Raw genomic sequence first — 17,490 nt, forward strand, 5'->3', positions numbered from 1 at the left:
TTGATTTTGAAAATCTGCAGGCACATGATTTCAACATCAAAACAGATATGTTGGTTCAAGGATGGGCAAACTATTTTGAACGTTTAATTGGACCAGTTTACCCTCTTTTGGTTAAGGAATTATGGACTCATGCCACTGTTACTCCAACTACTATCATCTCCTTCGTGCTAGGGCAAGAAGTTGTTGTCTCTAAGAATCTGATTAGGAAGTTATACAGTCTTCAAGGTCTGGGTGGAATTACTGGTTCTCTCCGTGGAAGAACTAATTGGGAAAAAGTTCATCCAGAGTTGTTTACTTCTGGAAAAGGCTCACCTCACTCTACAGATTTGAAGCCTTCATACAGAGTTTGGGCAAAGATCAGTCTGGGATCATTCTATCACATAAAAGCTACAAATTCTACAACCTACATAAGTCAGGATCAACAGTTCATTCTGTACTGCATTGGAAAATGTATGAGAATTAACCTGCCTCAAGTTTTGTTCAATCATCTGTGTACTCATGTAACAGAATCAAGGGAAGCAGAACGTCTGAAGTATCCCAAGATTAAGAAGAATACCATTCCTATGGGAAGATTGGTATCAAACATTCTGACTGAGAGTGGTTTGATTGATACTCTGAGAGCAGCTGGCTCTATTCAAGATCTGACTGTTGCTCGTGGAAGTATTTTGACTGCTCAGTCTTTAAGAAGAATGCAGTTGATTAAAAAGGTGACCACCACTCCTAAGGTGATTCCTGATATTTTGACCAGAAGAACTCCAGTTGTTGATTTCCCTCAGATGTTCAAGGCAGAACTATCAGAATCTGTTCAACTCTATCTGGAATCTTGTGTAAGAGACCAATCAGAAGTTGACTCTGCATGGATTCGTGGAAGAACTCTTCCATCTTTGAATGAGTTAAAAAAAAGGATAAGAAGAAGAAGAAACATAAGAAGCTGAAGAGAAAGGTCACAGAACAAGGTCCTGCTACAAACAAAGCAAAGAAGCAGAAGAAACCTTCAAGTATTGTTATCTTTGACTCTGTACCTGTTAATAGTTCTAAATACGTATCAACAGAGTCCCTCAAAGTTCCTAGAACTTCTGAAGAGCTTCAGAAGTTCATAAAAGATATTGATAATTTAGACACCTCAAGTTTACATTCTACCTCTGACCTTCCCCCTCAGAAAAGACCATTATCTTCTGAACTTCCATCCTCTTCCACCACCACTAAAAGAAACCGTCCACTTCATTCTGAATCAACTCTGAACCCCCAACCTCTAGCTGTTGTCTTTCCATAAATTCCATCTGAAATTATCTTTTCAACCACCTTCACCCCTTCTACAATCTCACCCATAAATGACCCTTCATCTACCTCTACAGCAGATTCATCATCCTCTATATCCCCTTCAACCACCTCTGCTTTGTTCTCTAGAGAACCTGAACCTTACTTTATTCTTAACCCAGAATCTCCTATCCCCCGTATCAGAATCAACCCTCCTAAACCCTCTGTTGATATTCGTTTTGAATTATTAAAGTATAAGGTACGGACAGGGTTAGATGCTCTGAAGGTTGCTCATGTTTCCAAGTTGGAACATGTAGCTGCTGGAAAGTTCTGGAGAGCCTTTGGTAAAGAGATACAAGCTGAATTTCTGGATCTCCAGAAAGATTGTTTGACTACTGTTGTATGGAAGCCACATCCATACAAGGTTTTGATTGGAGATTTTTAGATGTTGTTCAATTGGTTCTGGGAGAACCCTCTGGAGAAGGCCCCTAACATGGTATACACAGAAGTTGAGTATCCTCCAGAACCTGAGATTCCTGTGTTCAAAGAGTCTTCTGCTGAAGATATTCCTGCTGAGGAACATATGGAAGATGCTCAAATGGTTGAAGCTGATGCTACTCATCCTGTTCTAGAAAACTGTTTTGATGCTTCTTCTACTGGTCCTTCTGCTTTTGTTCTGCTGAACACTCTGAAGGAACTCCAACATAATCAAGCTACCTTGGCTAGTCGTCTGGACAAGCAAGATGACATCAATGTTGAGTTCAGAACTTGGATGAAGAACCAAGAAGAAACCTCCAAGAAGCAAGCTGAAGACACTTCTGAGATTAAGAACCTTCTGGCCGCCTTAGCTTCTAAGTTTAGCCAGTCGTAGTCTGTCTTGTGTCTTAGTTGGTTTTTCTTTGTTTTTGCATATGTTTTGCTTGCATCTGCTTTTGTATTCTCTTCTTCTGATTATTATTAATGAAATATCTTTTTCTTTCTTCACTCTGTGTTTCTTTCATCTGAATCTTTTATGCTTTTTCATGTTATGACAAAAAGGGGGAGAAATGTGATAATTGAATTGATTTATAATTTCAATTGTTGGGCTTAAGTCTTAACATTCCTAACAATTATATTGCAAGTTTTCTGTCTTTGATTGCAGGAATTTTATATTCTGGACAAGCTCAATATGAGAAGAAAATACATGGGGAAAAGCAATTCTAAAGCTCTAAAAGAATTGAAGCAAGATTAGTGCTCTGAAGCTTCAAGATCGGAAGCAAGAAAAGTTGTGATCAAACCTAGAAGCTCTGATACAAGAAGTTTCAAGATCTGTTGGCTCAAATACATAGAAGACTCAAGATATAAAGCTCTGATACAAGTGATCACAAAGAGAAATTCAAAGCTCTGAAGCTGTCCAATGGAAGCTCTGAAGAGAAGCTCTGAATGTTCTGAAGTTCTAGTTCAACGTGAAAGTCTCAACTGAAATGGAAAAATACTCAGGGAAGTCTTTTATTTATAAATTCTTCTAGTATTAATTTCAGGGGGAGATTGTTAATCTCAGTGGGAGACATATTCACACACTCTGAATTATATGTTTATGCTATATCTGTGTAATTGTCTTTGTTCATTTGATATTCTGGATACAAATTCATATCAATTATGTATGTTTTTGTCATCATCAAAAAGAGGGAGATTGTTAGAACAAGAAATGTTCTGATCAATATTCTTAGTTTTGATGATAACATTAAGTATGAATTTTGTATAAGACACAATGTGGTACTCTAATCCTTTACGTTTTCCATTTCAGGAAAAGTATAAAAGAGTATGTACAAATCAGCTTTCAGAAGCACTGACTCAAAAAGTTCTGGATGGCTTTGTCGCGCGCTCGCGAAAAAATGAACAGAGTCACCACCAATATATTTATCCCATAAGGGAAAGGAATATCAGAAAACCTAACAAAGGGTAAGAACAAGGTCTTGCGACCAGAGAATCAAGGTACGGGAGTCGGTTACGCGAGGGGAAGGTATTAGCACCTCTCGCGCCCATCGTACTCGATGGTATCCACCTATGTTTGTTTCTATCTAAAGGGTGTATATCTATGTCTATGTCTAAATGCGAACGAATGCAAAATGTAGGGAAAATAAAGAATTGTACTCGCACGGGCCCTACCCCGCTGCCTACGTATCCTTTTCAGGAATCAGAGTTACCGTAGCTCGGCTAAAGATTTTCTGTTTGTAATGTGACAACATGATATTTGGACTCTTGGATAAGTATATTTTGTAAAGGATTTTCTTTTCTATTCATGTTGTAATAGCTTTTGAACAAGAATATTAAACATGTAATATATTGGATGTTGAATGGAATTGGAGTCAAGATGATTGTCTCAATTTTTCTATGCCTTGCCTTCCAAAACGGAATGAATCCTTATAGACTTTGAATGAACTTGAATTGACGTCATTGAATTCAAAATTGAATCACTCTTACATGATGCGCAATGCGTATGCATAAGATCAAATGATACCAAAATAGAACCACAAACTCGAACCATGTTGAAAGCTTATCGGATATTCCAAGAAAAGCATATGAATCTTTTTTGTTTCCAGCGAACTAGAATTAATTTTTGATGAATGAACATGCTGTCCATGATGCTTAAATATCCTTATACATGCCATTTTCCTTTAGTTCCAAGTACCATGTTTCTTAAGGACTCACCCACAAATACTTAAGAACTTTAATCATCCCTGAACTCAAATCCACTCCACATATCAATGAATAATTTCAGTTAACTTGATCTTCAATGAACCCTTTAACTCCATGTAATTCGCCAATTCAAACAAACTTGCATATCAAGCAACAAGCGTTAGCACGAATGATACCTTGAGTACAATGCGATCTTCAAGTTCATCCTCTTGCACCATGGTTCATCAATGATCTCAGAACAAAAATCACAATGCCAAGAGGAAACCACGGATGAGAGAACCTAATTTGACGATCCTCAGTCAAACTTTTGATGGATGCACATCTTGTAACTTGGTGAAGAAGAAATCTATGAATCAAACCTAGTACGTATTTTAATACATGCAGGGAAACCAGTCGAGATAAGCTTATCTGAAGTAGAAACCTCAAAGCTATAGACAAACCCTAAACTTTCAAACCTTGATCCCAAAGCCGAGTTATTGATTAATGAATGCATGAGTTATGTTAATGACCTAATGGAGAGATGTACATGAGACTATGAAATGCATGAGCCTAAGCCAGATAAAATTGAAAGGGTAGGACAAATTTGGGGTATGACAGCTGCCCCTATTTAATCGTCTTAACCTGGATGTGAGATTGGCGCCAGCCTTTCGAACATTCGAGGTAGAAGAAGATTAAATATCAAAGTACCAGAAATTTGTCCTGAAGAGAATATGGTATGAGTGTTATCTTTATTTTCATGTTTTGATATTTGCTGGGGAAAGAGAATTTTGTTTTTTCTGGTGGAATGATTTATGGATGCTTTGGTTGGATGGGGAAAGAGAATAATGACTTGCTGGGGATTGGGAATTGGTTTTATAGTAAGAAATTAGGGATAAATGGTGGTTGTCAGGCGAGAACTGACTTCACCATAAAATATCAGACGAGGACTGAAAATGAAAGAAATGATTTGCCAGGGCGGGGACTGGACTTTGAAAAAGGGTTTGCCAAGGCGAGAATTGGACTTTGAAAAAAGTTTTCCAAGGCGGGAATTGGACTTTGAAAAAAAAGTTTGCCAAGGCGAGAATTGGACTTTGAAGAAAGTTTGCCAATGCGAGAATTGGGCTTTGAAGGAAGTTTGCCAATGCGAGAATTGGGCTTTGAAGGAAGTTTGCCAAGGCGGGAATTGGACTTGGAAAGATGACTACCAGGACGGGAACTAGATTTGGAAAATGATTACCAGGACGGGAACTGGATTTGGAAAAATGATTACCAGGACGGGAACTGGATTTTGAAAATGATTACCAGGACGGGAACTGGATTTGGAAAAATGATTACCAGGACGCGAACTGGATTTGGAAAAATGATTACCAGGACGGGAACTAGATTTTGAAAATGATTACCAGGACGGGAACTGGATTTTGACTTGATTTGCCAGGGCGAGAACTGGGCTTTGAAATTGTTCGAAAGTTGGAAGGTAAATGGTTCACAACACGGGGGTTGGATCTAAAAAGTTTTTCTGCACGGGGGAAGGGGCCACGGAGACAACGATTCTGACAAAGAAAGACATTGTGTCGGATCCACACTGGAGAGAGAAGATGACACTTCTTCTGAGGGTATATATGTTACTTCGTACCTTTTGGGCACACACAAACTGGCTTATGCATTGATGTATGTTTGAATTTTTGTATGGCGTAATGATCCACCTTAATGGAAATGTTACGCTTTTGAAGATGCAATATTATATGCAATGGATTCTATATGCAAAGTGCCAAATAAAGGCGTTAGCATGGTTTCTGGGGTCCGTTGCTTGTGGTCTTGAGCTATCAATATGAATCGGTGTTGGAAAACCTACAGTACCAAAGATTATTGGCAACTACCTTGAGGGTTGGAATGTAGCTCTGTTGGGGAGGAAGTGACTTCATCTGACTTTCCCTACATCTTGAATTGCTTGGGGATGGTGAGCTTGAGGAGATTCCCTCGATTCGCCATGTTGAGGATGAGAACTTCAGAAGAGGAGACCAGGTCGGGGGAATGGGACAACTCCCATGAGAAATAAACTCATGTGCTTGGGGAGAAGCCAAATTTCTAGGAGAAATAAACTCCTATGATCAGGGAGAAGCAATACAACTCAGAAGATTGTGCCCCAAGCTTCGTGAACTACGAGGGAATTTGCCCCAAAGGATCCTTGGAGAGATTTGTCAAATCTTGACGTAACTGCCCCAGATTGGTTGAACCCAAGAGAGATTCCTCGACTTGATTGCCCCAGATATGCTGAATTTGAGAGGTCGAACCTCGACTCAATTGCCCCAGATTGACCAACAGTGAATGGATGCTTCAGTTGACAGAGTTTTCACACAACTCGCCCCTTGGAGTAATCAGTCTTTGAAGTGAATGGCTCATGGAATCGATCAACTTTTTCTGCAGTTGTTCATTGTTGGATCTTCCTTGATGTCAAGTGTCTATTCACAAGTAAAAGATATTTGTTTTGAAGATGCTAATATTAATGCAATGCTTATGCTAGCTTCGAAATCAAAGTTATTAAAACAAAGTTGTGACATTTAGTGTTTGAATTATTTGTCATATCGATATCAGCATAAATGGTAAGCAAACATCTAGGAGTCAGTTTTACACAACTTGCTTTTGAAATAAACCCTGCTTCAATTAGGTCTTTTAAGGGTTGTAACGTGGCCTGGTTCACGGTTTTAGAAAGAAAGGATTTAAGGCTCAAAGTCTAACCTAACCCACCCATTCTTCATGATGTTCTCCAGTCCTAAGTTCAACTTAACCTGATACGAGCGCCCATCCTTCAAGAGGAGTTTGAGATGATTGAGGAATCAATGAAGTCTTCTCGGACATGGCAGTCACTCACTTTCTTTTTTGGTGCCTGATCACACGACATTGTTCCTTTGATGAGGATCTTTATGTTGTAATCCTCGTTTTTCGTTTCTGTTTTGCATTTCCTTTTTTTTTGTTTCCCTAACTTTTGCCTGGACAAATTCTTTTGAATTTTATTTTGGAGTCCAGCGGGATGCCCTAATTTTTGCCTAAGTCACTTGTTTTCTAGTTGTTGACTTAGCGGGCTTTTTTTTTTTATTCACTTCTTTTTTGAACAAGTCGTGTGATCCTGAATCTCTGATTTGTTTGAGGTAATTGTGACTGCCTCATTCTTTGATTGATGAGGGGTTACCATTGTGGCATTGACTTTCCTCAACCTTTTGAAAGATAACCATTGTTGTATCCTTGGACGGACACTCCTGATGAATTTTGATTGCTCGATTAGATTAATTGAATGCTACCTTGCCCCTGGGTTAAATGTGAGGGTTTTTTCTTTGGTATAGAAAAGAAACTCCTACTTCAAGGCTCAAAGGGGTTAACAAGGGTCTATCTCCCTTATATCTCTAGTGTTTGGGGATTTGAAACAATGCCTGTACATCCTCAGCGGGGTTTTATTCAAAAGCACATGATTAAAGATTTTTGCAATTATTATTTTTTCATCATTCTCCTTTTGATATTTTTTTGCTTAAACCAGAGTTTAATATCGATAGACATAAATATGTGAGTGAACACGAATGGATTGATTTGAAACTAGCATATGCAGTGCATTTTTTATTATGGTTAAAAACAAACAAGTTTTACATGGAAGAAACAATTAACAAAACAAGGAAAATTACAAATGAAAATGCAGAAATGAATTGATGATTGCCATAGTTGAGGAGGCTTGACTCCGTCTGGACTTGTTGATCTTGAATACTTTTTGTAGTTCCTTCCAAACACTTCAGATTACTTCAAAAGAAGAGCTCCAAGAGTTGTAAATTTTTGCCTCTCTTTAGGGATTCGAGCAATGCGAGTGATGCAATGCTCAAGATAAGAGTACGTCTTGCTTATCCCTCATGCGGGAGCCCCAAGCATAGATGTTGGAGAAAGTATTTGCCATCAAACATGGAAGAACCTTGCAAGTTCATCAAACTTAGAAAAGCTATCTGTTGCGAGGAAAGACCAAAAACACCAACTGAAATAACAACTCTCAGGGATATAACTGAGCACAAGAACCTTGAGAAGGAGAGGTGCTTTTATTATTATCATATCAACGAGTTTAAACAGGGAATTTGTTGATTTTTGAGACTTTCTAAAATCCAGGCTCTTACTCGGGCAAGGGAATTCCATTCACACACATGTTTCCTCCTTGAAGGGTTATGTACCTCTCGTCAATCAATTGTTGTACTTTGGATTTGAAAGCGTTGCAGTCCTCAGTTGAGTGCCCTGCTGATCCAGCATGATATCCACATTGCACATTAGGGTCATACCTAGGTGGAAACGGATGTGGTGGAGGCTTTAGAGATTTGGGAACCACCAATAAGCTTTGAACTAGATATGGCAGAAGTTTACTGTATGTTATAGGAATCTGGTCCAAAGGAGCATTTCTTCGTCCCAAATTACTTCTAGGTGGGCACTGATTCAGATGGCCTTGTTGATGTGGAACACATTGCTTTTGTGGCAAATATTGAATTGGCTGTTGTTGGACCATCTGGGGTTGTTGATTGATAGTGGTGGCAAAGGCTTGTGGAATATACTGACTAGGAGAAACTGGGACCACCTGATAGTTAGGAACTTGAACTTGAGGATAAACATGGATTTCCTCTTCCTCAATCTCAGAAAATGTATTTGTTTCACTTTTCTCTTCTTCTGTGAATTCGGAAACATTAGCAATATCCTGGATTTTACCCATCTTTAAGGCGTTTTCAATTCGTTCTCCTACGACAACCAAATTTGAAAATTCGGAGGAAGCACATCCAACCATCATATTGAGATATGGATCTTTCAAAGTATTCATGAACATGTCTACAAGCTCTCGTTCCAAAAGAGGAGGTTGGACTCTAGAAGCTAGTTCTCTCCATCTTTGGGCATACTCTTTAAAAGACTCATCAACCTTCTGAGTTAAACTTTGGAGTTGTATTCTAGTAGGAGCCATGTCACTATTGTACTTGTAATGCTTGAGAAAAGCCTCTGCTAGTTCATCCCATGTGCGGACATGAGCTCGTTCAAGTCGTGTATACCATTCAAGAGATGCCCCACTGAGACTATCCTGAAAGAAATGCATTAGAAGCTTATCATTTTCTGCATACGGAGCCATCTTGTTGCAGAATGCCTTGATGTGACTCATCGGACAAGTGGTACCCTTGTATTTCTCAAAACTGGGGACTTTGAACTTAACAGGAATCTTGATATCAGGCACTAGGCACAAATCAATAGCATTTAAACCGGAGGAGCTTCGACCTTCTAAAGCTTTCAATCTTTCTTCTAGGAGATGGAATTTTCTCTCATTTTCCTCGATTGGGAACTTGAAAGCTTCAAATTCAGAATCGTTCTCATGATGTGAATCCTCCTTATTAGGAATTTCCACGAGCACAGGTTTTGACCCCCCATTAGCAACAGTGGTCGGAGTACCATTAGCCAACTTAGCAACACTTTGTCTTAGCTCCTCTTGCCCATGAATAACAGCATGGAGAGTCTCCAAGAGTTGGGTCATCCTCTCCCCCATAGTATCCATGTCCTTACGAAGTTCCGCCTGATTTCGTTCAAGACGGTCCATGATTCTCCTCTGATTAATCCTCGTATGATACGGATGTAGGGAAGTCAGCTTTGATGATGAAGCAGAAATCTGAATGAAAGGGACCCCAATTAGCTTCTGATACGAAACCATGGAATGCAATATGATATGAATGCAATGTTTCATTTGTGGAGAACCATAAAGTCTTTTCACATACTTTTATTTCTTTTTATGGAATCAAAGCTTTTTTTGTATAGAATATCTTTTCTTTTTTGCTTTTCTATTTCCCTTTTTATTTTTCTCCTTTTTTATTTTGGAAATAGACTTTAGGATCCCTCACAAATGAAATGGACGAAGCAATGATGTTATGCAATACAAAAGCATGGGATCAAGGTCCATATAATCTTAGTAACCACTGTACAATCTTCTAAATAACTGATATAGGTCAGACGTCATGAGATCAAAGGTCCGGCATGGATATCACACAACCATAAGAACAATAGTCACCAACAGAACAGAATAGTCACCAACGGTACCTGTCATGTATATCCCTCCCCACTCACAGGTGAATCTAGGTCAAGGTAGGTCAAAAAAGCCAACAGAGGATTGAAAGTAGGCGTAATCATACGATATTGCCTCTTTCAACCAAGCTCTGTCCGTGGATACATGATCGGATCAATCAGACATACGTCTTCTGTCCGTCATGGCCACTCTATTCCTAGTTCCTAAGGTATCACTCATGGCCTGGGTATTGGGCCTTTTACCTCATAGAATCATCCCACCCAACCTGCAAACAGAGAAAATATGTGGCCCCCACGGGGACCCATAATATAGTCCAGATGCATGCGGAAAGTAAACATGATATGCAAGCAGGAAATAAACATGATATGCAAGCATATATACAAATGATGCAAATATATAAATAAACAAAGAAACACCTAATAAAAAGAAACACACAAAGGCTAGGATCGACTCGCTAAGAATGGACCAGCACAGGTCTATCAACATCCCCAGCAGAGTCGCCAGCAGTCGCGCGCTCGCGAAAAAATGAACAGAGTCACCACCAATATATTTATCCCATAAGGGAAAGGAATATCAGAAAACCTAACAAAGGGTAAGAACAAGGTCTTGCGACCAGAGAATCAAGGTACGGGAGTCGGTTACGCGAGGGGAAGGTATTAGCACCCCTCGCGCCCATCGTACTCGATGGTATCCACCTATGTTTGTTTCTATCTAAAGGGTGTATATCTATGTCTATGTCTAAATGCGAACGAATGCAAAATGTAGGGAAAATAAAGAATTGTACTCGCACGGGCCCTACCCCGCTGCCTACGTATCCTTTTCAGGAATCAGAGTTACCGTAGCTCGGCTAAAGATTTTCTGTTTGTAATGTGACAACATGATATTTGGACTCTTGGATAAGTATATTTTGTAAAGGATTTTCTTTTCTATTCATGTTGTAATAGCTTTTGAACAAGAATATTAAACATGTAATATATTGGATGTTGAATGGAATTGGAGTCAAGATGATTGTCTCAATTTTTCTATGCCTTGCCTTCCAAAACGGAATGAATCCTTATAGACTTTGAATGAACTTGAATTGACGTCATTGAATTCAAAATTGAATCACTCTTACATGATGCGCAATGCGTATGCATAAGATCAAATGATACCAAAATAGAACCACAAACTCGAACCATGTTGAAAGCTTATCGGATATTCCAAGAAAAGCATATGAATCTTTTTTGTTTCCAGCGAACTAGAATTAATTTTTGATGAATGAACATGCTGTCCATGATGCTTAAATATCCTTATACATGCCATTTTCCTTTAGTTCCAAGTACCATGTTTCTTAAGGACTCACCCACAAATACTTAAGAACTTTAATCATCCCTGAACTCAAATCCACTCCACATATCAATGAATAATTTCAGTTAACTTGATCTTCAATGAACCCTTTAACTCCATGTAATTCGCCAATTCAAACAAACTTGCATATCAAGCAACAAGCGTTAGCACGAATGATACCTTGAGTACAATGCGATCTTCAAGTTCATCCTCTTGCACCATGGTTCATCAATGATCTCAGAACAAAAATCACAATGCCAAGAGGAAACCACGGATGAGAGAACCTAATTTGACGATCCTCAGTCAAACTTTTGATGGATGCACATCTTGTAACTTGGTGAAGAAGAAATCTATGAATCAAACCTAGTACGTATTTCAATACATGCAGGGAAACCAGTCGAGATAAGCTTATCTGAAGTAGAAACCTCAAAGCTATAGACAAACCCTAAACTTTCAAACCTTGATCCCAAAGCCGAGTTATTGATTAATGAATGCATGAGTTATGTTAATGACCTAATGGAGAGATGTACATGAGACTATGAAATGCATGAGCCTAAGCCAGATAAAATTGAAAGGGTAGGACAAATTTGGGGTATGACAGGCTTCATCAGAACCTGCTTTGGCAAGACATCAGAAGATGGTCCTGTAGAATCAGAACATGAACTGGAAAGCATCAGAAAATGGCAGTCGGAAGTACAAGCTCTGAAGCTCTGATGGTATCACGCTCAAAGCTCTTCAATGTCAGAAGACAGAAGATGCTCTGCACCAAAGCTGATGACTCTGATATTCAAACGTTGTTATCTACAAAATCTGAGTCATCAGCTGAAAGTGCAAAAGAACTTCATCTTCAACCTCACATCTTTATAATATCTTAGTGAGTGTTAAGTATTAGAACTTAAGAGAAATATCACTGTTGTGATTACAACTTTATTAGAAGCAAATCAAACTCTTGTAAACATTTATTTTACATTGATTGTAAAAGATTTCCTAGAGTGATCAAGTTGTGATCTGTAGACACTAGAAGACTTAGAGGGTATCTAAGTGGAAAACCATTCTAATCAGTTGGATTAGTGGATTAAATCCTCAGTTGAGGTAAATCACCTTGTTAGGGGTGGACTAGAGTAGTTTGGTTAACAACGAACCAGGATAAAAATAATTGTGTTCGTTGTTTTTATCTTCCAAGTTTTTTGAGTTTCACTTATTCAATCCCCCCTTTCTAAGTGTTTTTCACTCCTTCATATTCTAATTCCATGCGTAGACTCCTACCCTCCTTATGGTATGGATAGCTCTATGACAAACGATGACCCTTGATGACCCGATACATCTAATGAAAGAACTACTTGCTTAACAATTGGTATGGATAGCCCCTTTAAACGAAAGACTTAAAGAACAAGAAAGACGAACTTAGAGTAGGTAGCTCTTAAATGCTTGCTCACAACAAATTTAAAATGCTTTTCACACCACCTTGTAGCAACCGACTTAAAATTTTAGAGTCACCACCATTATTTTTATCTTTAGGGATGGGAATTAAATGGATAACCCTATATTTTCAGAGATTCTAAGTTCGCGAGTTAATTAAATAAAGGGAAGGTGTTAGGAACTCTTTATTTCCCTTGTACTCAAGGAGACCCCCTCTGGATCTAGGTTTTTTCTAAGGTTTCGAAAGCATTATTTTCATATTTATAAAAGAAACGGGATTTATTTATTTATTAGGGGACTCGCTTCAATTTTCGATTGAATGCCTACGTATCTCCTTATGGAGAATCGGAGTCCCAATTAGTAGTTTTGGTTTGTGTTTTTTATAGGATTGTATAATTACTTTCAGATTCTCATTTGAATTTCGCCCGGTTTAGAAAATAAGGTAACTGTGGGCGTAGTTCGAAGTTTAGTAAAAAAACAATTGTACAATCCTTTTTTTTATAAAATTAATATATTGATATTGTATTAAGTTAATAAAATAGTTTTAGATACTACGAGATTTTGATTAAATATGTTTATGACAAATAAATTAAAATTTAGTGAATATATGTGTTAAAAAAATATTTGAAAGTGAATAAAATAAGAGATTTATCCTAAAATATAACTATATCCAAGTTGGTGATTTTTATAAAATATATTAAATATTAATTTAATTAGAAATTTATAATGACATAAGTTTAGTAATTTAATTAATTAAAAGACACAGGGGTGTTAAACTAAAATTGGAGGTGTATTAGAAAGGATAATTAGGTACAGATGTAAATCTGAACCCAATAAGCCAGGAGGGGTGTATTTTACACTGCTTTTGTAAAAAAGAGTGAAAATGGGGTGTAGGACGCATTGGACTAGGCCCGTTACTAATTAGTGAATATCCGCTGGATCCAGTGTGGACTGGACCAGGGAGGTTATGGTACGCTTGCATAATTTAATACGTTGATTTAATAAAACGACTCCCAAGGTCTAGCCTCGGGGCCGTCGGTCTGAATGTAAAATAAAAGGACGGTTGGGATTTAAAATGATGGCATGTGTATGTTAATATATATACACAGTGACACAGAAATAGTATATTGGCTTATTTCACATTTTCCAATTTTTATTTCCACGATCGTTTTTCCTCTCTCTTTCCAACTATTCATCTTCCTCTCTCTCCTCTCTCTCATTGTTCAACACAAAAAAAACACACAATATTCATGAATCAAAATCCAAAATCCCTAAATCATTCCTCTAACCCCCAAATCAGATCATAAACATTCAATTAACACCATTCGACATATGAATCACAATCCTAAAAGCTAAGTTTTCGAAGGGGTTACCTCAATCCAGAAATTCTTTTCGTATAGCTTTCCACTCCGTCTCTGATTTTCCTTCTTTGCTCTGAATCGCAGGTACGACGGAGGATGAAGAGGTGCGGCGGATCGGCGGCGATTTGGGGTTTCAGACGTGAAAACCAAATCGAGCACGGCGGCAGACTTCTTTGTGACTTTAGGTTTCGGGTTCCTCCGATTCTTCTTCTACTTCTCCTTCTCAATTTTTCCGGTCAATTTTTCGGTCTCGAAATCATTAGGCTAGCGTTTGTTTTTATAGTGTTAGGAATTGTATAGATTAGGAAATATCTCTATAATTTTCGTTATAAATTGTTAATTGATTTGTGATTTTCAGTTCTTTCCAATTTGATTTCAAAAAGATTAGATTAGGAAAGTTTTTGTGATTGTCATTACGATTTGATTCGACTTTCTTTAATTTGGATTAGATTATTTTTAGAAATAAGTGATTTCATTTGTACTTGAACGTTCTCGTCTATCGTATTCCCAGATTCAATCAATATAAAACGCTTTTTTATCTAATTCCCAATATTTGATTTGATTTTGTATTAAAGAGCATTTTCCTGGTTTGATTCTACTAATTAAGAGGCTTAATTTATTTCTCTTTTTTATTGCGATTTGAAAGTCTGAAGATCTATATATTATTTTTGGAAAATTATGATCTAGAATTCAATTGATTTAGATGAGAATTGATGAAGGTTTAATACCTAGATATAGAAACCGTGAACAACAATAATAGTAACAATTAATTTTAATAAATTCACATTTTGAATAACAAAAAGAAATTCAATGATAATAACTATTCTATTTCCTAATATAATAACAACTAGAATTAAGATTTAAAGAAATAATATTAAACTATTTTTAATTTTTTCTTAAATGCCTTAAAACGTGATCTTTCACCTTTTTTTTCTTTTATTATTATTTTTATTTTTATTAATAGGAAAAAAAAAGTAATTGTGATTCATATATAAAGTTTTTTTTATTTTGTTTTAAAAGGATGACTAAAATTAAAGTCTAATTTCAATTTTTTTCTTTCTAAAATTTATACTAAAAATAAAATATTAATATATACAACTATTAACAGTTAACAAGAGCCAATGAAAATAAACTATAATATTGCTACTTAAAAAATAAAAATTTTAGTCTTGCTGACTTAATCTAAAATATAGGAACTATCCAAAATTGTAGCAACTCATTTTAATAGACTCGTTCCTTTTTTTAAGAAAATAGTTACAATAACTATACTAATTCCTAATATCATAATTAGAATCAAAACTTAAATAACACTAAAATTTTGTTTTATTAATTTTCTTTGAAATAGTAATCGAATAGTAATGCTAATGATATATTTTTTTTTACAAAGTTTAATAAAAAGGTAATTAAATTGGACTAAAAATAATTAAAATAGTAAAAGAAGGTTAACATTCTAAAAGTAATGAAATTTAAAAAACCCATACGAAGGGATCGAACCCTGACCCTATGCTTGGAAGTCTTACCTCTTACCAATTGCACTATTTGAAATATAAAGACATTTGAAATGATATGAAGGACAAGTAAATATTTGTTACAAGTAATTTAAAATACGTTGTATATTTTGGAATATGCCAAATATATTAATGTTAAAATATTAGTAAAAATAAACTAAAAATTATGAGACTCAAGTTTAAAACAATTCGACTGTTAGAAATATGGCGGGCAAATTTGGGGTATGACAGCTGCCCCTATTTAATAATGTTCGATCGAAGGGCACGAGAATACAGAGTTCTCGCGCGTTCGGATCGAAGATTTATTAAATACCGGAAGACCCCAAAATTTGACCAGAATTTAGAAAGGACGATCTACTAAAGCTTCGGGACTAACATAGCGTAACGTGGGGTAGATTTTGCGTATTCGTCACGATCTAGAGAATGAATAAGACAAGTTTGGATATGTCATACCCTAATTTTTGACCCCCCCTGAGATGTTGTACTTTCAGGCTTTTCATCAGAATCAAAGCAGTTGCTCCAGAACAGTCACTTGTTCATTTGATGTTTAATCGAGGGTGTTCAAAAACAAAAAAAACTCAGGCAAAGGATCAGTCAATAAAAGGGATGGTCTCCAACACAAACATAGGATTCAAAAACTTTATTCTATTCACCTATGGTTGATTAGACACCCATCATCTCAACCCAAGTTTGCTTACTTCACCAGTCTAGGGTTTTGAGCCCCATCAAGGAATAAAATCAGGGATCACATTTGGGAAACCTTAGAAAACTCCAGGGCATCACTCAAAGGCATCAATCATCTTCAAATAGCTCATATGACAATATCCATAAGGCATTACACTTCAATTCAAGGTCCACAGTCATCAATTCCATCTGGTCGACAATTAGGGTTTTTAACCTAATTCACTAGGATATTTGACTTTTAATCAGGACATGGTACTACAACTCAAAGCATAGCTCAATATCCTCCAACAATTCAATATGATCCACTCATATCATTCATTTGATGAGGATAGCTTAATTCACTTGAAATCTCCCGAAACGCGATTCACTTGAAAAAGTCAACTGTACAAGATCACCTTTGACTTTTTGGAAATTTTGGTCAACCATGACTTTTGAAGTTTCAAATTATCAATATAAGATATTTTAAGTCATTTGATCAAGAAAAATCAAGAAAATCAATCAAGAATCAAAAAGTCAAAGTTTGACTTTTCATACTTGGAAAATTTTCTAAGTGTTTTCAAGTGGTTTTTACCAAACTTTGGAAGGGAATATCTCAAAATTTCACCTACAAACTGAAAAACACTTCCAACATGAAAGTTGTAGATTTTGATCCAATGAACAACTTTGTCACATATAATATTTTGGCTAAAAATCAACCATTGAAGAGATATGGAGCTTCAAAGTGACTGCCTTCACAAAATTTGCAAGAAACCCCTAGTTTTCTTCAAACTTTAAGGGACTTTTTCATTAATTTACCTAAATATTTTGGGCAAACACCAAACTAATGAATTGAAGTACATATTAAGGGCTTTTCAAATTGTGCTCAACCTTCTCCAAATTCATTTTGAGCTAAGAGATAAGATTGTTCAAAGTTAGGCATTTGAAGTGAAATGATAGGTCATGTGTAATTTGGAACTTTGCAATTTTGTGCAAATGACTTCACTAAATGGTGCTACACGACCTCTAATGCATCTGCAAGCACACCATACATCCATTTTCATCATTGCATAAGGATTGGAGAATATTCCCAAAAACAAAGGCATGTGATTATGTAATGATTACATTTGGGAATTTATGGCAAGATGATGAATCACCAAAGGAATCTCTACCCAACCAATTAGAGCTCATTTCTGTATCAGATTTGTCCCCTAAGATCAAGAAAAACCGA

Source organism: Vicia villosa, unplaced genomic scaffold, assembly GCF_029867415.1.
Source record: "Vicia villosa cultivar HV-30 ecotype Madison, WI unplaced genomic scaffold, Vvil1.0 ctg.000179F_1_1_3, whole genome shotgun sequence".
Lineage (NCBI taxonomy): Eukaryota > Viridiplantae > Streptophyta > Magnoliopsida > Fabales > Fabaceae > Vicia > Vicia villosa.